We start from the raw sequence: 25610 nt of genomic DNA, 5'->3' as shown, positions 1-25610 counted from the left end.
GTTTCAGAAGGAATGGTACCAGCTCCTCCTTGTACCTCTGGTAGAATTCGGCTGTGAATCCATCTGGACCTGGACTTTTTTTGGTTGGTAAGCTATTGATTATTGCCACAATTTCAGCTCCTGTTATTGGTCTATTCAGAGATTCAACTTCTTCCTGGTTTAGTCTTGGGAGGGTGTATGTGTTGAGGAATTTATCCATTTCTTCTAGATTTTCTTTTTTTTTTTTTTTTTTTTCATTTCTTATTTTCTTTTTTTTTTTCTTTTATTATTATTATTATTATACTTTAGGTTTTATGGTACATGTGCCCAATGTGCAGGTAAGTTACATATGTATACATGTGCCATGCTGGTGCGCTGCACCCACCAACTCGTCATCTAGCATTAGGTATATCTCCCAATGCTATCCCTCCCCCCTCCCCCCAACCCACAACAGTCCCCGAAGTGTGATGTTCCCCTTCCTGTGTCCATGTGTTCTCATTGTTCAATTCCCACCTATGAGTGAGAATATGCGGTGTTTGGTTTTTTGTTCTTGTGATAGTTTACTGAGAATGATGATTTCCAATTTCATCCATGTCCCTACAAAGGATATGAACTCATCATTTTTTATGGCTGCATAGTATTCCATGGTGTATATGTGCCACATTTTCTTAATCCAGTCTATCATTGTTGGACATTTGGGTTGGTTCCAAGTCTTTGCTATTGTGAATAATGCCGCAATAAACATACGTGTGCATGTGTCTTTATAGCAGCATGATTTATAGTCCTTTGGGTATATACCCAGTAATGGGATGGCTGGGTCGAATGGAATTTCTAGTTCTAGATCCCTGAGGAATCGCCACACTGACTTCCACAAGGGTTGAACTAGTTTACAGTCCCACCAACAGTGTAAAAGTGTTCCTATTTCTCCACATCCTCTCCAGCACCTGTTGTTTCCTGACTTTTTAATGATTGCCATTCTAACTGGTGTGAGATGGTATCTCATTGTGGTTTTGATTTGCATTTCTCTGATGGCCAGTGATGGTGAGCATTTTTTCATGTGTTTTTTGGCTGCATAAATGTCTTCTTTTGAGAAGTGTCTGTTCATGTCCTTCGCCCACTTTTTGATGGGGTTGTTTGTTTTTTTCTTGTAAATTTGTTGGAGTTCATTGTAGATTCTGGATATTAGCCCTTTGTCAGATGAGTAGGTTGCGAAAATTTTCTCCCATTTTGTAGGTTGCCTGTTCACTCTGATGGTAGTTTCCTTTGCTGTGCAGAAGCTCTTTAGTTTAATTAGATCCCATTTGTCAATTTTGGCTTTTGTTGCCATTGCTTTTGGTGTTTTAGACATGAAGTCCTTGCCCATGCCTATGTCCTGAATGGTATTGCCTAGGTTTTCTTCTAGGGTTTTTAAGGTTTTAGGTCTAACATTTACGTCTTTAATCCATCTTGAATTGATTTTTGTATAAGGTGTAAGGAAGGGATCCAGTTTCAGCTTTCTACATACGGCTAGCCAGTTTTCCCAGCACCATTTATTAAATAGGGAATCCTTTCCCCATTTCTTGTTTTTCTCAGGTTTGTCAAAGATCAGATACTTGTAGATATGTGGCATTATTTCTGATGGCTCTGATCTGTTCCATTGATCTATATCTCTGTTTTGGTACCAGTACCATGCTGTTTTGGTTACTGTAGCCTTGTAGTATAGTTTGAAGTCAGGTAGCGTGATGCCTCCAGCTTTGTTCTTTTGGCTTAGGATTGACTTGGCGATGCGGGCTCTTTTTTGGTTCCATATGAACTTTAAAGTAGTTTTTTCCAATTCTGTGAAGAAAGTCATTGGTAGCTTGATGGGGATGGCATTGAATCTGTAAATTACCTTGGGAAGGATGGCCATTTTCACGATATTGATTCTTCCTACCCATGAGCATGGAATGTTCTTCCATTTGTTTGTATCCTCTTTTATTTCCTTGAGCAGTGGTTTGTAGTTCTCCTTGAAGAGGTCTTTCACATCCCTTGTAAGTTGGATTCCTAGGTATTTTATTCTCTTTGAAGCAATTGTGAATGGGAGTTCACTCATGATTTGGCTCTCTGTTTGTCTGTTATTGATGTATAAGAATGCTTGTGATTTTTGCACATTGATTTTGTATCCTGAGACTTTGCTGAAGTTGCTTATCAGCTTAAGGAGATTTTGGGCTGAGACAATGGGGTTTTCTAGATATACTATCATGTCATCTGCAAACAGGGACAATTTGACTTCCTCTTTTCCTAATTGAATACCCTTGATTTCCTTCTCCTGCCTAATTGCCCTGGCCAGAACTTCCAACACTATGTTGAATAGAAGTGGTGAGAGAGGGCATCCCTGTCTTGTGCCAGTTTTCAAAGGGAATGCTTCCAGTTTTTGCCCATTCAGTATGATATTGGCTGTGGGTTTGTCATAAATAGCTCTTATTATTTTGAGATACGTCCCATCAATTCCTAATTTATTGAGAGTTTTTAGCATGAAGGGTTGTTGAATTTTGTCAAAGGCCTTTTCTGCATCTATTGAGATAATCATGTGGTTTTTGTCTTTGGTTCTGTTTATATGCTGGTTTACATTTATTGATTTGCGTATATTGAACCAGCCTTGCATCCCAGGGATGAAGCCCACTTGATCATGGTGGATAAGCTTTTTGATGTGCTGCTGGATTCTGTTTGCCAGTATTTTATTGAGGATTTTTGCATCAATGTTCATCAAGGATATTGGTCTAAAATTCTCTTTTTTTGTTGTGTCTCTGCCAGGCTTTGGTATCAGGATGATGCTGGCCTCATAAAATGAGTTAGGGAGGATTCCCTCTTTTTCTATTGATTGGAATAGTTTCAGAAGGAATGGTACCAGCTCCTCCTTGTACCTCTGGTAGAATTCGGCTGTGAACCCATCTGGTCCTGGACTTTTTTTGGTTGGTAAGCTATTGATTATTGCCACAATTTCAGCTCCTGTTATTGGTCTATTCAGAGATTCAACTTCTTCTTGGTTTAGTCTTGGGAGGGTGTATGTGTTGAGGAATTTATCCATTTCTTCTAGATTTTCTAGTTTATTTGCATAGAGGTGTTTGTAATATTCTCTGATGGTAGTTTGTATTTCTGTGGGATCGGTGGTGATATCCCCTTTATCATTTTTTATTGCATCTATTTGATTCTTCTCTCTTTTTTTCTTTATTAATCTTGCTAGCGGTCTATCAATTTTGTTGATCCTTTCAAAAAACCAGCTCCTGGTTTCATTTATTTTTTGAAGGGTTTTTTGTGTCTCTATTTCCTTCAGTTCTGCTCTGATTTTAGTTATTTCTTGCCTTCTGCTAGCTTTTGAATGTGTTTGCTCTTGCTTTTCTAGTTCTTTTAATTGTGATGTTAGGGTGTCAATTTTGGATCTTTCCTGCTTTCTCTTGTGGGCATTTAGTGCTATAAATTTCCCTCTACACACTGCTTTGAATGCATCCCAGAGATTCTGGTATGTTGTGTCTTGGTTCTCGTTGGTTTCAAAGAACATCTTTATTTCTGCCTTCATTTCGTGATGTACCCAGTAGTCATTCAGGAGCAGGTTGTTCAGTTTCCACGTAGTTGAGCGGTTTTGAGTGAGATTCTTAATCCTGAGTTCTAGCTTGATTGCACTGTGATCTGAGAGACAGTTTGTTACAATTTCTGTTCTTTTACATTTATTGAGGAGAGCTTTACTTCCAAGTATATGGTCAATTTTGGAATAGGTGTGGTGTGGTGCTGAAAAAAATGTATATTCTGTTGATTTGGGGTGGAGAGTTCTGTAGATGTCTATTAGGTCCACTTGGTGCAGAGCTGAGTTCAATTCCTGGGTATCCTTGTTGACTTTCTGTCTCATTGATCTGTCTAATGTTGATAGTGGGGTGTTAAAGTCTCCCATTATTAATGTGTGGGAGTCTAAGTCTCTTTGTAGGTCACTCAGGACTTGCTTTATGAATCTGGGTGCTCCTGTATTGGGTGCATATATATTTAGGATAGTTAGCTCTTCTTGTTGAATTAATCCCTTTACCATTATGTAATGGCCTTCTTTGTCTCTTTTGATCTTTGTTGGTTTAAAGTCTGTTTTATCAGAGACTAGGATTGCAACCCCTGCCTTTTTTTGTTTTCCATTTGCTTGGTAGATCTTCCTCCATCCTTTTATTTTGAGCCTATGTGTGTCTCTGCACGTGAGATGGGTTTCCTGAATACAGCACACTGATGGGTCTTGAGTCTTTATCCAGTTTGCCAGTCTGTGTCTTTTAATTGGAGCATTTAGTCCATTTACATTTAAAGTTAATATTGTTATGTGTGAATTTGATCCTGTCATTATGATGTTAGCTGGATATTTTGCTCGTTAGTTGATGCAGTCTCTTCCTAGTCTCGATGTTCTTTACATTTCGGTATGATTTTGCAGTGGCTGGTACCGGTTGTGCCTTTCCATGTTTAGCGCTTCCTTCAGGAGCTCTTTTAGGGCAGGCCTGGTGGTGACAAAATCTCTCAGCATTTGCTTGTCTGTAAAGTATTTTATTTCTCCTTCACTTATGAAGCTTAGTTTGGCAGGATATGAAATTCTGGGTTGAAAATTCTTTTCTTTAAGAATGTTGAATATTGGCCCCCACTCTCTTCTGGCTTGTAGGGTTTCTGCCGAGAGATCCGCTGTTAGTCTGATGGGCTTCCCTTTGATGGTAACCCGACCTTTCTCTCTGGCTGCCCTTAACATTTTTTCCTTCATTTCAACTTTGGTGAATCTGACAATTATGTGTCTTGGAGTTGCTCTTCTCGAGGAGTATCTTTGTGGCGTTCTCTGTATTTCCTGAATCTGAATGTTGGCCTGCCTTGCTAGATTGGGGAAGTTCTCCTGGATAATATTCTGCAGAGTGTTTTCCAACTTGTTTCCATTCTCCCCGTCACTTTCAGGTACACCAATCAGACGTAGATTTGGTCTTTTCACATAGTCCCACATTTCTTGGAGGCTTTGCTCGTTTCTTTTTATTCTTTTTTCTCTAAACTTCCCTTCTCACTTCATTTCATTCATTTCATCTTCCAGGGCTGATACCCTTTCTTCCATTTGATCGCATCGGCTCCTGAGGCTTCTGCATTCTTCACGTAGTTCTCGAGCCTTGGTTTTCAGCTCCATCAGCTCCTTTAAGCACTTCTCTGTATTGGTTATTCTAGTTATACATTCTTCTAAATTTTTTTCAAAGTTTTCAACTTCTTTGCCTTTGGTTTAAATATCCTCCCGTAGCTCGGAGTAATTTGATCGTCTGAAGCCTTCTTCTCTCAGCTCGTCAAAGTCATTCTCCGTCCAGCTTTGTTCCGTTGCTGGTGAGGAACTGCGTTCCTTTGGAGGAGGAGAGGTACTCTGGTTTTTAGAGTTTCCAGTTTTTCTGCTCTGTTTTTTCCCCATCTTTGTGGTTTTATCTACCTTTGGTCTTTGATGATGGTGATGTACAGATGGGTTTTTGGTGTGGATGTCCTTTCTGTTAGTTTTCCTTCTAACAGACAGAACCCTCAGCTGCAGGTCTGTTGGAGTACCTGGCCGGCCGTGTGAGGTGTCAGTCTGCCCCTGCTGGGGGGTGCCTCCCAGTTAGGCTGCTCGGGGGTCAGGGGTCAGGGACCCACTTGAGGAGGGAGTCAGCCCGTTCTCAGATCTCCAGCTGCGTGCTGGGAGAACCACTGCTCTCCTCACAGCTGTCAGACAGGGACATTTAAGTCTGCAGAGGTTACTGCTGTCTTTTTGTTTGTCTGTGCCGGGCCCCCAGAGGTGGAGCCTACAGAGGCAGGCAGGCCTCCTTGAGCTGTGGTGGGCTCCACCCAGTTCAAGCTTCCTGGCTGCTTTGTTTACCTAAGCGAGCCTGGGCAATGGCGGGGGCCCCTCCCCCAGCCTCGCTGCCGACTTGCTGTTTGATCTCAGACTGCTGTGCTAGCAATCAGCGAGACTCCGTGGGCGTAGGACCCTCTGAGCCAGGTGCGGGCTATACTCTCCTGGGGCACCGTTTCCTAAGCCCGTCGGAAAAGCACAGTATTCGGTTGGGAGTGGCCCGATTTTCCAGGTGCCGTCTGTCACCCCTGGAAAGGGAACTCCCTGACCCCTTGCGCTTCCCGAGTGAGGCAATGCCTCACCCCTGCTTCGGCTGGAGCATGGTGCACTCACCCACTGACCTGCGCCCACTGTCTGGCACTCCCTAGTGAGATGAACATGGTACCTCAGATGGAAATGCAGAAATCACCCGTCTTCTGCGTCGCTCGCGCTGGGAGCTGTAGACCGGAGCTGTTCCTATTCGGCCATCTTGCAAAACTGGTTTCTTAGAACATCACTCATAGGATTTGTATGAAGCACACTACACGTACAAACTTACTGATGTTTATTTTATTTGCAAGAATGAGTCACCCAGCAGCCAAAGCCATGAATACACACTTACAATATAACAATCCTACAAACAAGACTGATTAGATGATTCTCACTTCTCTAGTCCATCCTCTTATCCTGGTTCCTGGAAATGTTGACCTTAACCTTTGATTTTCTCCATTAGCATTTTTTGGTCTTGCTTTTCAAATCAACATGAGTAACATGTCTATGTTAATTCCTATGCTTTAATTGTTATGGAAGAATTATAATACTCGTTTTCTGTTTTCCCAATTTGTCGACTAAATTTCACTGGGACTTGGGATTTGGAAAAACATATACATTTACAGAAAACTGCCAGGAAGTAATTCCCTCATGGAAATACTACCACTGCCTTTAAAGTTATGTGTGCCCATGTCACAGGGTTTAGGCAATTGGACATGGAAAGGAGTGGTCTGTGTTACTTTCAGGCAGAAACTCTGACGATGATTAAGTGACTTGCCGTGTTTCCTTTTCCCTGCGGCATTGAGCATGGATGCATATGTTGTTAGAACCTCCAGAACTAGCGTCCGTGAGTGACTTTGATAAGCTGAGACCGCTAATAACTCACGTCAAACATATAATATGCATGAGCAAGTTTTGTGAAGTTTTGGGGTTGTCACTACAGCATAACCTACACTGACAGGCCCCATGCATCAGGCAGATTACATACCCTCCCTAAGTTTCAATTCTATTATCGAAAAAGAGGAAAAGTAATTTTCACTTTAGTTTTTTTTTTGTAAGGACTATCAAGATAAGTGCATAGCTTTGAATAGGTCTAATACATAAGAAATATTTAACACATTTTTCCTCTCCAAAGGGATAAAGAGAATATTCTAGAAACATATTTAAAAAAATGGGAATCAGAATGACATCAAAATTCCCAAATGCAACATTGGAAGCTAGATATCCAAAGGGAAAAGCCTTCAAACTTCTGAAGGAAAAGTTTAGATACAGCTAAACTATCAATTAGGTAGAAAAGTCTATACCTAGCCAAACTATCAATTGAATATGAGGGTAGAATGCAGTCATTTTCACAAAAATTTGTATGCTATGCATCTTTTCTCTGGCAGTACTTCACCAAAATGAATGAATAATTTGTCCAAGGAGAATACATGTGGTCTAGGAAACAGGAGAATCCAACCTAAGACAGAGGGGATTCCTGTGAAGGGTTTTCCCAGCTTGAAGTCTGGGCAGAGCCTTGTAAGTAAGTGGCTAGTCTGCAGCAGGAGAACAGGACTCAAAGGGAGACATAATCAGGAACAGTGTTAAACTGCTAGGGAACCAGACATATACGGAAAATAGGGCTGAGAGGGAGAGTACATTCTATTGGAGAGTTTGAGAAGAATTCATGACAGTACACAGATAAGCAAAGGAAAAAAATATATACATAAGGCAATTACTAACTCCATAAACAAGAAAAAAATTCAAAAAAAAATGAAGTCATAATAGACTCAGCAGAGAAGGTTTGCAGGGTTGTAATAATTTATTTACTAATTACTGATTGAATCAGAAATTTAAAAATAATTGCCAAATATAGGTAGAACAGGGGAGGAGAAGTCAGGAGAGGCTAACTCTTCGTTTTTCAAATTAGGATATCAATAGATTATGCCTAAAATTGGTAAAACAGGAAATCTACTATCAGTAGATTCTTTAAAAATATGGAGGCAGCCATGCATGATAGCTCACACCTGTAATCCCAGAACTTTGGGAGGCTGAGGCAGGTGGATTCCCTGAGGTCCCGAGTTCGAGACCATCCTGGCCAACATGGCCAAACCCTGTCTCTACTAAAAATATGAAAAATTAGCTGGGATCGCACCACTGCACTCCAGCCTGGGCAACAGAGCGAGACTCCATCTCAAAAAATAATAATAATAAAAAAGGGAGGCATGTGTCAGAGGAAGCATGGGACAGATTTGAAAGGAGTTGCCTGCATTTAGGGTTTGAGACCACTGTTTTCTGTTATAAACCACATAGTGCTGTTTGACTCTTTAAAATATGGACATGTACTCACTGTGAGATGAAGATTAGTTAGTATTTAAAAATTAATAAGTACATACCTAAATCCATAAATATTTACATATTTACACAAAGCCCTGGGCTCCAGACCTAGGTCAGCCAGTGGCAAATTTTGTGACCTGAGTAAGTCCTTTCATCTCTTTGGGTCTCAGTTTCCCAATTTGCAAGCAGAAGGTTTGAACTCTCTGGCTATTGTACCACCATCACTATTATCAAGTGATAATATTAGATATCACTAATTCACTATCATCAAAACACAAACTTGTAAAATATCTTGAAAGTTTACAAACACATTCTTTTTATTTGCATTTTTTTTTTTTTTTTTTTTTTTTAGACGGAGAGTATCGCTCTGTCACCCAGGCTGGAGTGCAATGGCACAATCTTGGCTCCCTGCAACCTCCGCCTCCCAGGTTCCAGCAATTCCCCTGTCTCAGCCTCCCAAGTAGCTGGGTTTACAGGCATGTGCCACCATGCCTGGCTAATTTTTGTATTTTTAGTAGAGACAGGGTTTCACCATGCTGGCCAGGCTGGTCTAGAACTCCTGACCTCAGGCGATCTGCCCACCTCGGCCTCCCAAAGTGCTGGAATTGCAGGCATGAGCCACTGCTCCTGGCCCCAAACACATTCTTTTTCTTAGATAAAATACTAAAACAAACCAAGACATTTTAGATTACAAAAATGGAAGTACAAAGGCTTGGACATATTTATTGGCCTTTTTTTTAAATGAAGTGGTTTCAGTAGCCAGGCAAGCTTTGTATGAGCTACACTTTTCACTCTAAACAATGTGGATAAATATGACCTTGAGTGTTCTCATTTTCATATGCCCCATTTTTTCTCTCAGGACAGTTTTAATAGTGATTAAACCAGAATTAGTGTCCAGATGAGCACACGGGGAATAATCTTTTCACTGAAGAGCCCCGTGTGTCCATTGCGCGCCTTAGAGGTTTTGTGGGGAACTAATGAAGCACTTTGACGGTTCAGAGATTTTCATTAGAGGGAATTCATCTCCACCTCACCTCAAGCTTCATGAGCCATTTCTCTAGCTATGCTAAACTCCCAAACAAGTAACGGCAGAGAGCATTTCCAAAAAAAGAGAGATATCAAAGTCACAGCTGCTCTAAGACAGAGCCTCCCCTCCAGTTTCTGCCTCCTGCAGCTTCTCCTTCCTTCTTCTCTGTTCTTTTCATGCACACCACCCACACAGTCCGTTGCAGATGGATACGTGGTTCCGGTGATTTAACCTTACTTTCTCCGTTCAGGCCCCTCAGGTGTGATTTGTTCTTCGGAGTCAGAGCTCGCTTCCCCAGCACCAGGTGGTGTGGCCGTGAGCAGGTGATGTTAGCTGGGTATAATTTTTCAAGTACCATTTATTTATCTGGCAAGAGCAAGCCCCAGTGATCCACCTCCATTAAAAGTTCAATCCAGAAGAGTGAATCTGACAGGTCCAGACTTCTGGCCTTAGAGCTCTTGATTAATTTTTGTGCCCAGAGTCTGAGGCGAAAGCAAGGGCGGGATTTCCTGGGTGGCTGTTGGAGGTGCATTTGGCGGCCATTACTGCCCTTCCAGCTTCTTCACTCAATTATGCTGAGCTGGGGTTTGTCACACTTTGCAGAAGCGAACTCAATGAATACTTAAAAATCCTTATTCTCATTTTACACGTGAAGAAACTGAGGCACAAGGTGGTGAAGCGGCTTGCCGAAGTTTGCACAACTAGCAGTTGGTGACGTCCGATTGGAGCTGAGGTCTGTGTTGCTCTAAAGCTCGAGTCTTTTCCACTTGGGTTGCGTCTCTGATCACCTTGAGGGCACTGCCTGCTCTGTGCCGCCAGGACTGGGCTGGAGGTGTTCATTGGAGTTTCATGCAGAGGGTCAGAGATTTGCTGAGTGAATGTGGACTGTCCCTGCTTTGGCTGCAGAAATATCTTTCCTCATTCTTGATTGCCCTCATCTTTTTGAATCCTAGGTACAGGCTGAGAAGTGTCTATAGGTGACATGCAGAGTACACCAGGACAGAATTCCAGTCCAACTTGGTCACAAAATGCATGTGCTTTTATGCCAAGTTATTGGACATGTGTCTAGAGGCATAGAGTGACTTCGCTGCTCTTTAATTGTCTTCTTTGCTGTGCCTTCTGTTTTCATTCCTCCAGCTCTGTCTTCCTGCTTGTGGTGGAACTGAAGTTTCAGTGTAACCCTGTTCCCTAGACAGGTCTGTGGTATCTTCTTGGCCTTGACACTGAGGACTGGTTTAGAATCTGGTTCGTACTGTCCAAACTTCCAGTTTGGGAAGATAAGTCACAGAGCACCGTCTTCTAAGCAGCAAGAGTAGCCCCTGGGATAAAATTGCTGACGTCTCCGTGGGGCCTCAGGGTCCTGGGACTCATGTGAGTGCAGGAGGCTCCATGTCTTTGGAGGCTGCATCAGACAGATTCTAGCTTCAACTGAATGAAACCTCTGAGTTTGATTTTACATAACTACTCTTAATACTTACTTTAAAAGAAAAAAAAAAAAGACCTGGCAGGGACTATAAATGTTTTATTTAAAATAACATTTCTTGGATATATTTTTGTCGGGGGGGAGGGCACAAATAGACTTCAAATATATTACATATTCATTGCAGAACATTTAGGAAAAAAAGAAAAGCAGAAACAAGAAAAATAAATATTTTCTATAATCCCAACATGAATAATATTTTAAAATATGCATAGGCTTTTATTCTTTACAGACCTATCTATATTCACTTTTCTTTATACAAATGGAAATATATTGCATTTACTGTTGTTACCTGACAGTAGTCTAGTTAACAGCCAATTCTCTCCAATCTGGTTTGTGAGCCAACCCTGATTTTGTTGAGATGCAGGACAGCCATGTGCTGTGGGGAAAGCTGGGGCCTTCTCCAGTCCGAGGGAATGAAACTTAATTGGTCTGGGTCATTCTTAATCATTCCTCTCACCTTGTCAGTGATTGACTTGGGAGTAACCTTGTGACATTATTCTGGCCAAAGAGACATCAGGGAAGTCTGTAGGGAACTTCTGGGAAAAGTTTCTTTGCTCTTTTAAAAAAATGACTTGTAGAAAGAAACTTCCCTTTTCAAGTCTGGGTATTGTCTGAATGTATCTGAAACAATGGCAGCCAATTTGCAAACATGGGGGATGAGGGAGCAAGCTTGAACAAGATCAGCTGATGAACAAGATCAGAACCAGGACTGCTGTTCCTTTGTTAAGCTTCTGAATTAACTGATGTTGCAACCATTCCCAAACTGGACATCTTGATAGATGGTAAAATAAATAGCTATATTGTTTATGCTGTTTAAATTTTTCTGTTACTGATAGCCAAAAGCAACTTATCTAACAGAATTTCTCTTGTCATTAGATATTCTTTTTTTTCATAATAGAAAATATTTTATTTTGAAAGGTTTAGTCATCGGGTCTACAACAGTTTTCCATATAAAGAAAATACAGTATTATCTGTAATTGTCTTACATATTGAACAACCAATGAATGCATACAAATAACCAATTATATGCGTGCAGAGACTAGCATCAAGGAAATATTCATTCATAGACACATTTTCTAAAAAAATATATTTTAAGTTTTTGATGATCTTCTGCTATCATTTTTGCTGTGTTATCTGAATAGCCATCCAGATCTGTAGTAAAAGATCTTATTAGCTACATAACTAAAGAAGTACTTCCCCAAGGAAGCTGACACCATCATTCCAGGACTTACAACATTTAGCTTTTTTTTTTGAGACAGAGTCTCACTCTGTCGCCAGGCTGGAGTGCAGTGGTGCGATCTCGGCTCACTGCAACCTCTGCCTCTCTGGTTCAAGCGATTCTCCTGCCTCAGCCTCCCGAGTAGCTGGGATTACAAGCGCGTGTCACCATGCCCAGCTAATTTTTGTATTTTTAGTAGAGACGGAGTTTCACCATGTTGGCCAGGATGGTCTCCATCTCTTCACCTCGTGATCCGTCCGCCTCAGCCTCCCAAAATGCTGAGATTACAGGCGTGAGCCACCGTGCCCAGCCAACATTTATCTTTCAACGTGACTATACCATTAAAATTTTTAAAATATTTCTCAGAATTGTGTTCTTCAGTCTTTTCTATAATATAGTTATATGGAAATTGCTAATAGCATTAAGTTAATATTAATAAAACCCAATTCTATCTAAACCTTTTTCTCATAAGAAAAAACATTAAAAAACAGACTTTTTGTTTCTTCTAAAAGTAGTACTATGTGGACTGCTGAATTGCAATGCCAAATACTTCCAGAAACACCATAGGACCACCAAGCTATTCCTATTGCCTTGATAAATTCCTTCCCTGCTCCAATTTCTCCATATTCCTGCTTTCTTGTGTCAAAATATCTTCCCTTAATTTGTTAAAATGAATCTGAGCGAAAAAATCTGATAAACTGGGGTAGTAAGTGTTTTTTTCATGGACTTTTGTGATCACAAAATGACCAGGCTATTTATAGCTTCAGTGTTAACATTGTGATTGGGAACAAGAAGAGTACAACCACAATAAAATACAGCTATCTATTAGAAGAACTGCATAAAGACGTCTTTGGCCATGTAGGTTCTGGGCCCTCTGGAAATAAGTCAGTTGTATTGCCAACATGACAAAGAAGATAGCAATGTTCAGGATGAGGAACAATCTGGTGTAGGAAGCAGATAGTGATGAGGCCCTGCTACGAGTGGTTGTCACCATCCATGCCTGTCCAACCCGGCCTTTCATCAAGCCCCATTTTTATGTTTTCATATGTTACATCTGCAAAATCTAAGAGGTTTTTCATTTCTTCATCTTCATTTATGGGTAGTTCTTTCTGTGCCTGAATCTGAGCTTTCTGTCTAATCTTTTTCTCATTGACCTCAATCTGTGTAAAAATATCAGGGACAGCGTCCACAAATTTATAGCGTTCACCTGCCCTTTGGTTTTTCTTTGACTTGCTTTGCTGCTGCTGTTGCTGTGTTATGGCAAAAATCCTGTCGATGGCCTCTTCAGCCTGTCTCTTATCTGAAAATCTCAGCAGGTGGTCAGCAGTCTTCCTAAAGCTAGCTGGTTCTGGACTCAGGACAGTATCTGCTTCTCCAGCTGAAACACTGGCTTAAAATGCTGCAGGTTCTGTTCCACAATAGCAGCATAGTTCTTCACCTCAGGGACAATGCTGCTCTTGATGGCTGAATTCCAGTCAAACAGAATTTTGTGATGATCAGCAATGACCTGTGCAAAAGCAGACTGTCCTGTGGCCTCACCTGTCCACAGGTATGTTACGTAGGCATGTTCACTGGTGGCTATGAACACATCCAGTTGCTGAGAGTCTCTGTGGATGGTGAAGCTCTGAACATCTATAGATGACCGTATGAAGAGGTAAGCTGGCCTGGTGATGGGACTTCAGAGGTGCATGGTGACATTCACATAGTTTGTCCCATTGTAGGGATAGCTCCCAGGATATGTCACTGAGGCAAATGTTGCTTTCTTGCTGTAGCCAGTATTGTCCATCCAGTACTTTTTATAGAGACCATCTCACTACCTGAAGAAAGCCCCATGGATGCCATCTACCACAGTCTCCTCAAAAGGAACATCCACATTGTGGAAGAAGCTCGCTGCTATCTCCAAGGGACTCTCCTCTCCCAGGTGTATTTGGTCTACAAGGAGAAGCAGCTGTGGACGTAGGAGGATCAGATTCCTCTGAACATTCTTCAGGTTGAGCTGGGGGTTATAAGCTCCCACACCTTCTCCTCAGATGAAAACCACCCCATTTTTCTCCTCTGCTGCAACCACTGTCCCTTGACAGCTAGCTGCCAGGTCATGCTGGTATTTAGACCATTTTGATGAACAGTCTTCTGTGACTTGACCATTCCAGGGAGAAAAGCAGCTCTTTGACACAACTGCAGAAAACATCAAAACATTGTTGAAGAAGGTGTACTTTGGCCCATACAGAGCCTCAATAATGAAAGGCACACAACTGAGAGCAAAAGTAAATGAGTTTTGATCATAATGTTCATGCCCTGCCCTAAAATTTCTCCATCCTTTGATCTAATCTTTGTATTTGTTTCTGTGGACAATGTCACATATTGCATGTCCCCCCAGTTTTCCAGACTTGAAAGAGAGGAAAGATTTATTGATTTCAGCAGGTAGTGCACTTCCATAAGTCACGACACCCAGTCTTCAAAATAATGCAGTGTAGGGGTGCCAAAGTCTGGAGGAGGAACGGATTTCAAGCTGGCATCATACCAGAGAAATTCTGTGTGCAGAGTGCACAAGCGCTGCCCTTTGGACAGTGTTCCTGGACCTTCCACCACACGGTTCCTTCTGATTTGGTCAGCTAGCCAGTTACCATTGCTGTTACGCATGACAAATTTATCAAGGAACACTAATTGGCTTTCTGGACCACAAAATCAGTTGTAATTTGAGTCTGCAATAGCCACAGTCCTTTGAAACCCTGGCAGGATGGTTCAATACATAAATGCAAAGTGTTGTTTAAGCCATGGATGGCCAACGTGGTTGATGTTGAAGTGCCTCTGGATGAGAAACATGTATTGGAAGAGTGATCTAGTGGTGTAGCTTCCATACACAACTCTTTGATAGAGGGAGCCATCCATCATCTCCCTGAGCAAGACCAGAGATTTCTCCATGATGGTCAGAACTTGTTTGGTCCACAAGCAGGCTTCTTGAAGATATCCTTGATTCGTCAGGACTAGGCTTCCTGTGAGCAAGCCATGCAGTTGGTGGGCTGATGATTGTGCAGGTATTGAAATCCCCATCCTCTCCTGTATGAATTTTCATACATATACCCTGAGGCACTGGCAATCACTTCAAGAAACTTCTCCTGTTGTGTCTTGCTCAGGTAGTTGTACAAGAAGTCATAAGCAGTGGCAAAACCAAACAGGGAGTGAGCAAGCGGGACCTCATCCCAAGGAGTATCTTTCACCAACCAGATAGGCTGCACTGCCATCCTCTCCATGTAGACTTTGGCCATGTCTCAGGCTTCAGTGTCCTCAGGATACAGCACTCAGAACAGTGCCAAGGCACCCAAGTTGTTTCCGTAGATTTCATTCTAGCGGGCACTGTAATCCTTGGGATCCCAGGAAGGGAGGTATTCCAAGGGGCTGCACAGCATCGTGTGCACAGCCTCCATGAGACGGGCTACAATGTGCTCCTGCAAGCTGGCCGCCCTGAGCTGCAGCTCTGCCACCTCTGCCCTGAAGTACAGCATGGGGTGGCTATTGTGGTTGGCATTGGTGAAGGGAATCATGACTTCTGGGTTCTCGTCGGTGATGTAGGCTGACACAATGCAAAGCAAATATACGAAAAACACACTGGGAGCACCCCTGTGTGTGAGTCCTCATCGTGGCATCAGATCTCCAAATCTCCAAGGCAGCCAAACCATCTTCAAAAGATCGGCTCCCTGCTGAGGCTCCGTCTTCTCCGGCGTCGCCTCCGCAGCCACCAAAGCCCGCTCCTGGCCCCCCTCACTCCAGGGTGCCTGGGCTCCCAGACCCCTCGAAGCCAAGCCCTCTTACCATGAGTGTTGGTGGGCGCCATGCCTGGGGATGCGCTGCTGCAGCCTCGGGCTAATATCATATCTAATGATATCATTATATCATTAGATATAATGATATCATTAGATATTATTGTACAATATTATTTTAGATGGCCTTGTATTATTCTTTTTACTCACATACCATAATTCATGTAACCACTTCTTTTTTGTTGTTGTTTTAGATTCCCATGTTCCTGCTATTATAGCATTGCTGTAGTGGCACACTTATGCTCTTTTCTTATGTCCTTAGTTTAAATTCTGGGTTAAATGTTATGAACAATTTTAAGGCTTTTTGTGCATATTCTAAGTTTCCTAGAAGTTGTTATTAATGTGTTTTGTTCTAACATTTAAACATCTTTCCAGTTAGGGTCCCAGCCTCTCTGTTTCTCTTTTGTTTTTAACAGTGATGTCAATCACTATCAAAAGAATCATTATCAAAAACTACTATTCTTGCAAGTGTGAACTTAGTTCCTAAAATGAGTTCTGTTTAGGTAAAGTATGTCCTGTAATAAACTTTAACATTTTATGTGCTTCAATCACATTACATTGAGTTTAAATGATTAGAATCTTATGATGTTAGATTCCAGGGCCAAGTAAGGTTATATGCTGGGGCTGATGTTTCTTAACTCTGGCTATACGGTTGGAATCACCTGGGGAACTTAAAGAAAAATGCCTTTAATGATGCATAATTGATGTACAATAAACTACACATAGTGTACAATTTGCTAAGTTTTAATATGTGTATATACTCATGGAATAATCCCTATAATCAAGATAAAGAGCAGTATTCCATCCCTCCAAATTGCAGGGTTCACCATCCTTGGTTGCCTGATGGTCAGTGTCTTAAAGCCCATTCTTTCATATATTTTCTCTGCTTTTCTTTTTCTTTCTTTTTTTTTTTTTTTGGTTGACTCAGGTGGGAGGGAAAATCCATTCCCTGATACTCTATCTTAGACCGAAGCAGATATTTTCTGTCTGAGGAACTTTTAAAAAATAATCTCTAGGCTCTACCCAAGACCAAATGAATTCTAATATTTGGGGAAAGGCCTTTTGTATTAAAGTATAATTTATATGCAATAAAATTCATCTTATTTAGGGTACAGTTTTGTAAATTTTGCCACATGCGTACAGTCATGTAACTATTACAATCCATATAGAACAGGTCCACGCCCTCTCCCAAATTCTTTTATGCCCCTTTGTAGTCAAGCTGTCCTTGCACCCCAAGCTCTTGGCAGCTGTTGATATGTTTTCTTTTCCTATAGTCTTGTCTTTTGCAGAATGACATGGGAATGAAATCATGCAGTACGTAGTTTTTCAGTGTGGGCTTCTTTCACTTAGCATAATGCATTTGAGATTCATCAGTTTGGTTGATACAGTGTGTCCATAGTTCATTTTTATTGCTGAGTGTTACTCCATATGGACGTGCCACGATTTGTTTCTCTAGTCCCTTGTTGAAGAAGATAGTCTTAAAAAGCTTCCCCAGGTGATTCTAATGTACCCCTGGAGTTGAGAATCGCTGGGCTAGATAAAACTGCTCAATAGTCTATTAAAGTAAATATTAGGCCCTTCGCTTGTGATCTGTCTCCTTCAAATCACATCATCCTGTATCTGTAGACTCCTCTGCCTTATCAAATAACTTATGATCTAATGTGTCCCCTGGTCAACTCAGAATCTCCTCTTAACAGGCTATCCCTTGGAAACATTTGCTCAACCACCACATGTACCAGTCTCCCTACTGCTCATTTGCATGCACTCATCAGTATGCAGATCTCTCATATCCAATTTCTCAGAAGATTCCTCTTAGATTTCTAAGATTATGGCATCCAATTGATAATTAATGTTAATGCTTTAATGCTATTTTAGGATTCTCCAGAGAAACAGAATCGTATATACATATAACAGAATACATATGTATACATATGTATTTATGATAAGAGTTAGCCAACATAATTATGAAGGCTGAGTACTTCCACGATTTGACATCTGGAACCTAGAAAACCAGAAAAGCTGGTGGTGTAACTTTAGTCTGAATCAGTCTGAGTCAAAAGGCCTGAGAACCGGGGTACGGTTGGTGTAACTCCCAGTCTGTGTCCAGAGGCCAGAGAACCAGGAACACTGATGTCCAATGGTGGGAGAATATAAATGTCCCAGCTCAAGAAGAGAGCAAATTTGCTTTTTTCCCACACTTTTCTTCTATTTGGACCCTCCACGGACTAGATGATACCCAACCACAGTGGTGAAGATAATCTCTATTCAGTTTGCTGATTCAAATGCTAATCTGTTCCAGAAACACCCTCACAGACACATGCAGGAATAACATTTTACCAGCTATCCTGGCATCCCTTAGTCTAGTCAAGTTGACACATAAATTAATCATCAAAAATGGGTAATGTTGGCCAGGCACAGTGGCTCACACCTGTAATCCCAGCACTTTGGGAGGCTGAGGCAGGTGGATCACCTGAGGTCAGGAGTTCAAGACCAGCCTGGCCAACATGGTGAATCCTTGTCTCTACTAAAAGAATACAAAAATTAGCCAGGTATTGTGGTGCACACCTATAGTCCCAGCTACTTGGGGGGGCTGAGGCAGGAGATTCGCTTGAACCTGGGAGGCGGAGGCCTCAGTGAGCCAAGATTGAACCATTGCACTCCAGCCTGGGTGACAGAGTGAGACTCTGTCTCGAAAAAAAAAAAAAAAGAGTAATGTGACAGAGGTTAATATCAGGCTGGGTTTCTTGGAAACACTCAAAAAGTATAGCATGGAGATGCAGATCCTTTCAAATCCTCTCTTCAATTTTAGCTGTATGTAATCCTGAAGCTAGACTAGTTGTAATCCAAAAGGATGATGATTTTTAAAAATTAAAATACACGCACACAAAGTTCAATGTTAGATGAAAGTGTTAAAAGACCCTCCCCACCCTGTAGCACCAGTTCCAAACTCAGAAGTAACAACTGTAAAAGTATATTTTCTAGTATCTTTCTGGAAAATCTTTCATGTGTATATCAGCATACAAAAATAGATCTATATTTTATCTTTTAAAAATTATTTATTTATACAAGAGGGATTTTACTATGTACAATGTTCTGTGCCTTGATTTTTTTTCCCTTAATATATTATGGAACTCCTTTCACATTGTACCTACCTCATTTTTATTTTTCAGTGTGTCAGATGAGTATGCCATAATTTATTTAACAAGCTTACTGTTAATAGAATTTAAATTGTTCCCTTTTTCTATGTATGTATTTGCTTGTTTTAAAGCTATAGCCAAGTTTGAAAAGTGACACTTTTTAGAATCCAATTTTTGTTTCAGAATAGTTTTAAATTTACAGAGCATTTCAAAGATAGCAGATAGAGTTTCCATACACACTTCATGAAGTCTCCCCTATTATTAATATCTTACATTATTAGTATGGTACATTTGTCACAACTAATGAACCAATATTTATACACTGTTGCTAATTGAAGTCCATACTGTATTCAGAGATCCTTAGTGTTGACCTAATGCACTGTTTCTGTTCCAAGATCCCACCCATGATACCACATTACATTTGGTCATCCTTGTCTCCTCAGGCTCCTCTAACTGTGACAGTTTCCAGACTTTCTTTGGTTTTGATGACCTTGACATTTGTTTCTGTTTTTGTTCTGATGGAGTTTTGCTCTTGTTGCCCAGGCTGGAGTGCCATGGCATGATCTCAGTTCACCGCAACCTCTGCCTCCCGGGTTCAAGCGATTCTCCTGCCTCAGCCTCCCGAGTAGCTGGGATTACAGGCATGCGCCACCCTGCCCGGCTAATTTTGTATTTTTAGAAGAGATGGGGTTTCTCCATGTTAGTCAGGCTAGTCTCAAACTCCTGACCTCAGGTGATCTGGCTGCCTCGGCCTCCCAAAGTGCTGGGATTACAGGCGTGAGCCACCGTGCCCGGCCTGACCTTCACAGTTTCGAGAAGTACTAGTCGGGTATTTTGTATAATGTCCCTCCACTGGGGCTTATCAAATGTTTTCCTGATAGATTGGGAATATGGGTTTTGGGAGGAAGGCCACAGAGGGAAAATGCCATTCTCACCACATCTTATCAGGGACACATACTATCAACATGACTGATCACTATGGATGTTGACCTTGCTCACATGGATGAGGTACGATTCTGTCAGGTCTTTCCATGCTAATGTTCCCTTTTTTCTGTTCTTTCCATATTGTACACTTTGAAAGAAAGTCACCATCTGCAGCCCACACTTAAGGGATAGAGAGCTCTGCCCCACTCCCTGAGGGGAAAGTATTATTTGGACTTTGTTGTATGAGAGATTTGATTATTCTTGCCTGTTTCAAAAGAAGGTGCCCTGAGGGGATTCCAGATATATGGGATATATCTTGGAGATGATCCCATAGATTACATAGAGAAATTTGTTATTCTTTTTCACAACTGTATAGCACTGTATTGAGTATATTTGTCTAGCTTCATCAAACAATTTTTTATACTTGGGCATTTGGGTCTTTCCATTCTTTTGCCACTATGAATAGAACTGCAATGAACAATAGTTTCCACGTACACCTTTTTTGCCTTTGTATTTTTGCAGTGTAACTTTGGGATAGATTTCTAGAAGTGTGTTTACTAGGTCAAAGGGTGAAGGAGTGTGCACAAGATGCTACAAGATCCCTCCTGTAATGTTTCTAATGTTTGGCATTTCCTCCAGCAACGTATGAGAATGCCAGTTTCCCCATAACCTTGCCATAAAGCATTTTGCTAAACATTAATATTCTTGTTCATCTGGTGGGTAAAAAATGTTATCCCCAAAGAGTTTTAATTTGCATTTTCCTAATTCTGAGTAAAGTTGAACATCTTGTAATAAGTTTACCAACCACTGACAATTCTTATCTGGTCTGTCTACTTGTTACTCCCTCCCCCACCCCCTACTTTTCTATAGGATTATTGGTTTTTTCTTATCTATTTTTAGTACTTCTTTATGTATTAGGAACATTAACCTTTTGTGATATAATTTTCAAAATGTCCCTGTTTGCCAAATGTCTTCTAATTTTGCAGTGGTGTTTTATTGCCATGGAAAGTTTCAGAAAATAAAATGTATCCATATTTTCTGGCTTAACTTCTAGAAGCAGACTGAAAAATTTTGGCTCTAAATGATTTCACCACCTCTCTCAGCAGGAGGTCCTATGAGCATCAGTTGTCATACATCAGTCCTTTTTGCAGATATTTTTGGCACAGATACTTGCGTGCACCTACTACGCATCAGGAGTTGTACCTGGTTCCTTCCCTCAAGCTGATTATGGCATACAGAAGGAGGGAAAAATGAGAAGACACACATGTATGGTCCAGTGTGATAAGTCTTACGATGGAGACAAAATGTTAAGAGGCAGACATTTACGGTGAGGTGACAGTTGGGAAAGGATGAGGGAAGTCTTTGCAGAAAAACTGATATTCAGTTGTGGTTTTGAAGAGTAAATGGTGTGAGCCCAACAAAGGGCATTCCACGCAGAGGGCACAGGCCATGTGTGCAAAGGCATGAGGAGTGTGCCATGTGGGAAACTACCTTGATGTAATGGCAGCCTCACAGAACACTACCAGGCAAGCTCTCTTAAACACAGGGAATAGAAAGCCTCCCAGAACAAAGTAAAACACTTGAATGAGCTGGTTTATTGATTCCATTTAAAACACATAGTGAGAAACAAGCAGACACGTGGAGTAGGCTAATACACTTAGAGAAAGATCTCAGTGGATGGAAGATCCCACTGTCTGCACCCTGTGCTAGCAATGTTCATTTGTTCTCGCTCTCTGCTGCATCAGCCTCCCCACCATGTCCCGTGTATGTATGTACAGAGTGGATATGTAAGCAAGGGAGACAGGCATATGAAAGATGTCTACAGTCAGCAACACACACATTTGTCCCTTTGCTGAAACACAGGAATAAGCACTCCTGAAGGCAGTTGTAGCTCACCCCTCAGCCTGATGAGAAGCACTAAGGTCTTCATATGTGCTTCTTGGGCAGACCACATATAAGGCCAGAATGGCCATCAGCAGTTGGGTTGATTTGAGGCCTCATGGATATTGACTGTGTCATGAACAATAGGTTCCTCTCAGTCATTCCATTCTCTCCTTTCTATGTTCAGCATTTACCTCTTCTTTATGCTCTAACTTGTCTTGCAGGTGTCAACCTACTTATCCATACTTCCTATTTGTTTTTCTTGTCTTCTATGCAGAATAGGTTTTCCTCCAATAATACCCAGATCCACATTACATTGTGACACATGCAGATACCATCTTTCATGAGTAGTTATAGGAAAAAAGATAGGGGGCTGCACCTCTCAGGAGGAGGAGCATCCCTTGGAGCCTTTTAGGCACACTGGATCAGTGGGTACAGTGGTAGAGCAACATTCTAATTGTGGAAAATAATAACCATGATACGTAAAGCATATTATAGTGCTTTCAAAGGTTATCTTGTTTAGTTCTCACAAAAGCCCTATGAAGGAGTCACTCTTATTCCCATTTTCCAGATGAGGAAACTGAGGCTCAGAGAAAGTAAATAATTCGTCAAGGCAGTGAATTAGTGAGAGGCAGAACTGAGAGCAAAGCTTCGTTGTTCTGGCTCCAGGTCCATCTCTCTTTTTACATGTTGCAGTGGGGGTGAAATGGTCTTCACCTTCTCAAGCTCTTTAAAAAGATTAATGGCCCTAGGCCTGCAAACAGTATCCAGAGATGGGTAGATGGGCACATGTGAAGTGAAAAGGGAAGAATTCTCACCCTTTCCCCAAGGCATGAGGGCAGCCTCACAGAATGCCAGCGACTATATCCAAAGAAATTATCTGTCCATTTGCCAACTTTCCCTCATTCCTTAAAGTCCTCTTTATAAGCCACAGGTGATTGGTCAGGTGAGATGAGTACAACTGGATTCAGCTCCGTCCTTTGCTTGGGTGGTTCAGGACTTCAATTTGGAATGTGGAAGTGGCTGCCAGCTATTGGTCCGAGCCCAAATTGAGAGTGAAGATTTCCAGTGCAACAGCCTGTTCCAGCCTTCCTGAGTTCTCAGCTGTAGACAGGCTTGCTGGATTACACATGGAGGCTTCCATCCATTTTGGAAGTTAGCTTACTTCAGTCTCTTCTCTGTGCTTGTAACTAAAGTCAGTGCTTCTCCAAGTGTGGTCTCTGGACCATATCAGCATTACCTAGAAACTTCTTGTTGTTGAGGTAAAATTTACATAACATACAATCAAAGTGAACAATCCACTCATGTTTAGTACATTCTCAGTGTTATGCAACCATCACCTCTATCTAGTTGCAAAATATTTTCATTACTCCAAAAGGAAAGCCTATACACATTAAGTAGTCAGTCCCCATTTCCCCCTCACCTTGGCCTCTGGAAACCATGAATCTACTTTTCATTTCTACAGATTTGCCTGTTCTAGGTGTTTCATATAAGTTGAATCATACAATCTATGACTTTATGTATGTGGCTTCTTTCACTTAGCATAGTGTTTTGGAGGTTCATCCATGTTGTAGCATGTATTAATATTTCATCTTTTTTTAATGGTTCTAGGAACTTTTTAGAAACGCAAATTTCCTGCCTTACCCAGACCTAGTGAATAAGAAACTCTCAGAGGTGTGTGGGGGCAGCAATTTGTGTTTTTGTAAGTCTCTTGGTGATTTAGATGTATGCTAGAGTTTAGGAACCACTGACTTAGGGGATGCCAGTCTCTGATGTTTAACTCAGAAGGAAGTTGTTGGCTTCCTAAATTCAGTATACTATGATTCAGCTGAAGACCCATAGTTGATGTAGGCATTTTAAAAACAAAATATATTTTCATTTTTCTTGATGTAAGAGAGAGCTGTCAGGATCTGGCAAATTCATTTCTTGTCTTAAAATACATATATGTCAAAAAACTACAGGACATCCTTATGAAATAATTCCAAATGATTTTTAATCTCTCCATGTTAACTTTAACCTTTTCCATTTTGTTTCTATCCTATGTTGGGAATGGCTGATTGCTTCTCAAACATCTCCAAGTGTGCTTTCCATTACCCAAGCTGTGCATTACAGGTGGCTGCAAACAGGACCATCCCAGTGGACTCCTTCCTTCCCTCCCTCTTCATGCTGTAAATGGCATGCTTAGACCCAAGAGACCACTTACAAGGCTTGAAGTTGCAGTCAAACCTAGAGGAGTTTTTATAATTTGACACCCCAATTCCAAATTTTATCTCTGGCATTTCCTCCTCATGATGGCTTGTGTAGTAATTTGTATTTTAGGAAGAGAAGTTGTCTTGGATGAAATGGGAATTCAGATCAAATGATCTGGATTCAAGTGCTGACTTGCTTCATGTACTTGTTTATCCAACAAACACAGTATTTATGAGTGCCGTATAAACTGCATATTGGGTGAGAATACAGCAGTGAACAAGATAGACACTGTTCCCCTCCTTTTCAATTTGGGGACTTTAAAGTCTAGTAGGAGAGTAAAACCAGCAAAGAGGTGATTTTAGCACTGTGTGATGATGCTGTGATGGGGGAGTTCCTGTCAAATATGCTACAGAGGATATGGGAAAGGTACTTACTCCAGTGATGATGGTGGGTGTGGGGGGAGTGGGAGCCAAAGAAGGCTCCCAGGGAAAAGAGGTGACTACGTTTAGACATGAAATGGTGAATAGAGTTAATTAGGGAAATTTGGGCTTAGGTGGGACAGGAGAGGTTTTAATAGAAACAGCATTCCAAGGAGAGAAAATGGTGTATATAGAGGAAGAGAGAAAGGACTCTTGTGGAAAAGAAACTAAGAGGATTCTGAAGCATTGGTTGTAATGTTGAGGGTGGGTCTGTCAGATGTAGTGACAGCAAGAGTTGAGGCTGTGGAGCAAAGTCAGGGCCCAGTGAGTCATTGCAGTCTTCTTGGAAATCACAGTGGAAATCCATGGAAAGGTTTAAAGCTGAGATGTGATTTGATCTGCTGTGTATTTTAGTGGTCACTTGGGCTATATAAGGGAGTGAGAGGGAATTAGAGAGGAGGATGGAAGTTCAATGAAGAGGAGAGAGGAGGATGGAAGTTCAATGAAGAAGCCCTTGAAATCAGGACCTCTCATACAGGAATAATCGGATTGCAAATTTGACACATTGTAGAATGATTTGAGAATGTCTATTAAGTCACAGATATGTATTCTTTTTGATTCAGAAATTCTATTCACACGGAGCTCTGTACAAGATACCCATAACTACATTCTTTGAAATTTAAAAAAATGGAAGCAATCTAAATGCCCATAAATGGGGGAATGGATAAAAAGGATACATAAAACATGGTATATTTATACAATGGGATGTTATACAGTAGTTAAGATGAATGAACCAGGCCTAGATTTAGCAAATTGAAAAACCTCAAAAACATAATGTCAGGCAAACAAGTGTGGTTTACAGAATTACAGATACAATTTAACAGTATTTACTTAAAGCTTATAAGATAGCCGGGCGGGCTGGCTCACACATGTAATTCCAGCACTTTGGGAGGCCGAGGTAGGCGGATCATCTGAGGTCAGGATTTCAAGACCAGCCTGGCCTACACGGGAAAACCCTGTCTCTACTAAAAATAAAAAAAATAGCTGGATGCAGTGACACGTGCCTGTAATCCCAGCTACTTGGGAAGATGGGGCAGGAGAATCACTTGAACAAGGGAAGTGGAGGTTGCAGTGAGCCAAGATG

At 41.3% G+C, this 25610-nt stretch overlaps 1 long non-coding RNA gene and 1 pseudogene across 1 annotated transcript in view; both read right to left on the bottom strand.

Moving 5' to 3' along the window:
- LOC134759777 (uncharacterized) overlaps window positions 1-25610 on the bottom strand; it is a 109827-nt gene that overhangs the window by 27092 nt on the left and 57125 nt on the right. The window lies entirely within an intron of this gene.
- On the bottom strand, window positions 12867-15790 carry LOC100434038 (dermatan-sulfate epimerase-like; annotated as a pseudogene).

This window comes from Pongo abelii, chromosome 13, assembly GCF_028885655.2.
Source record: "Pongo abelii isolate AG06213 chromosome 13, NHGRI_mPonAbe1-v2.0_pri, whole genome shotgun sequence".
NCBI classification, from domain to species: Eukaryota; Metazoa; Chordata; class Mammalia; order Primates; family Hominidae; genus Pongo; species Pongo abelii.
Note: the sequence above shows the minus strand (reverse complement) of the source record. Positions and strands in the feature narration are given on the sequence as shown.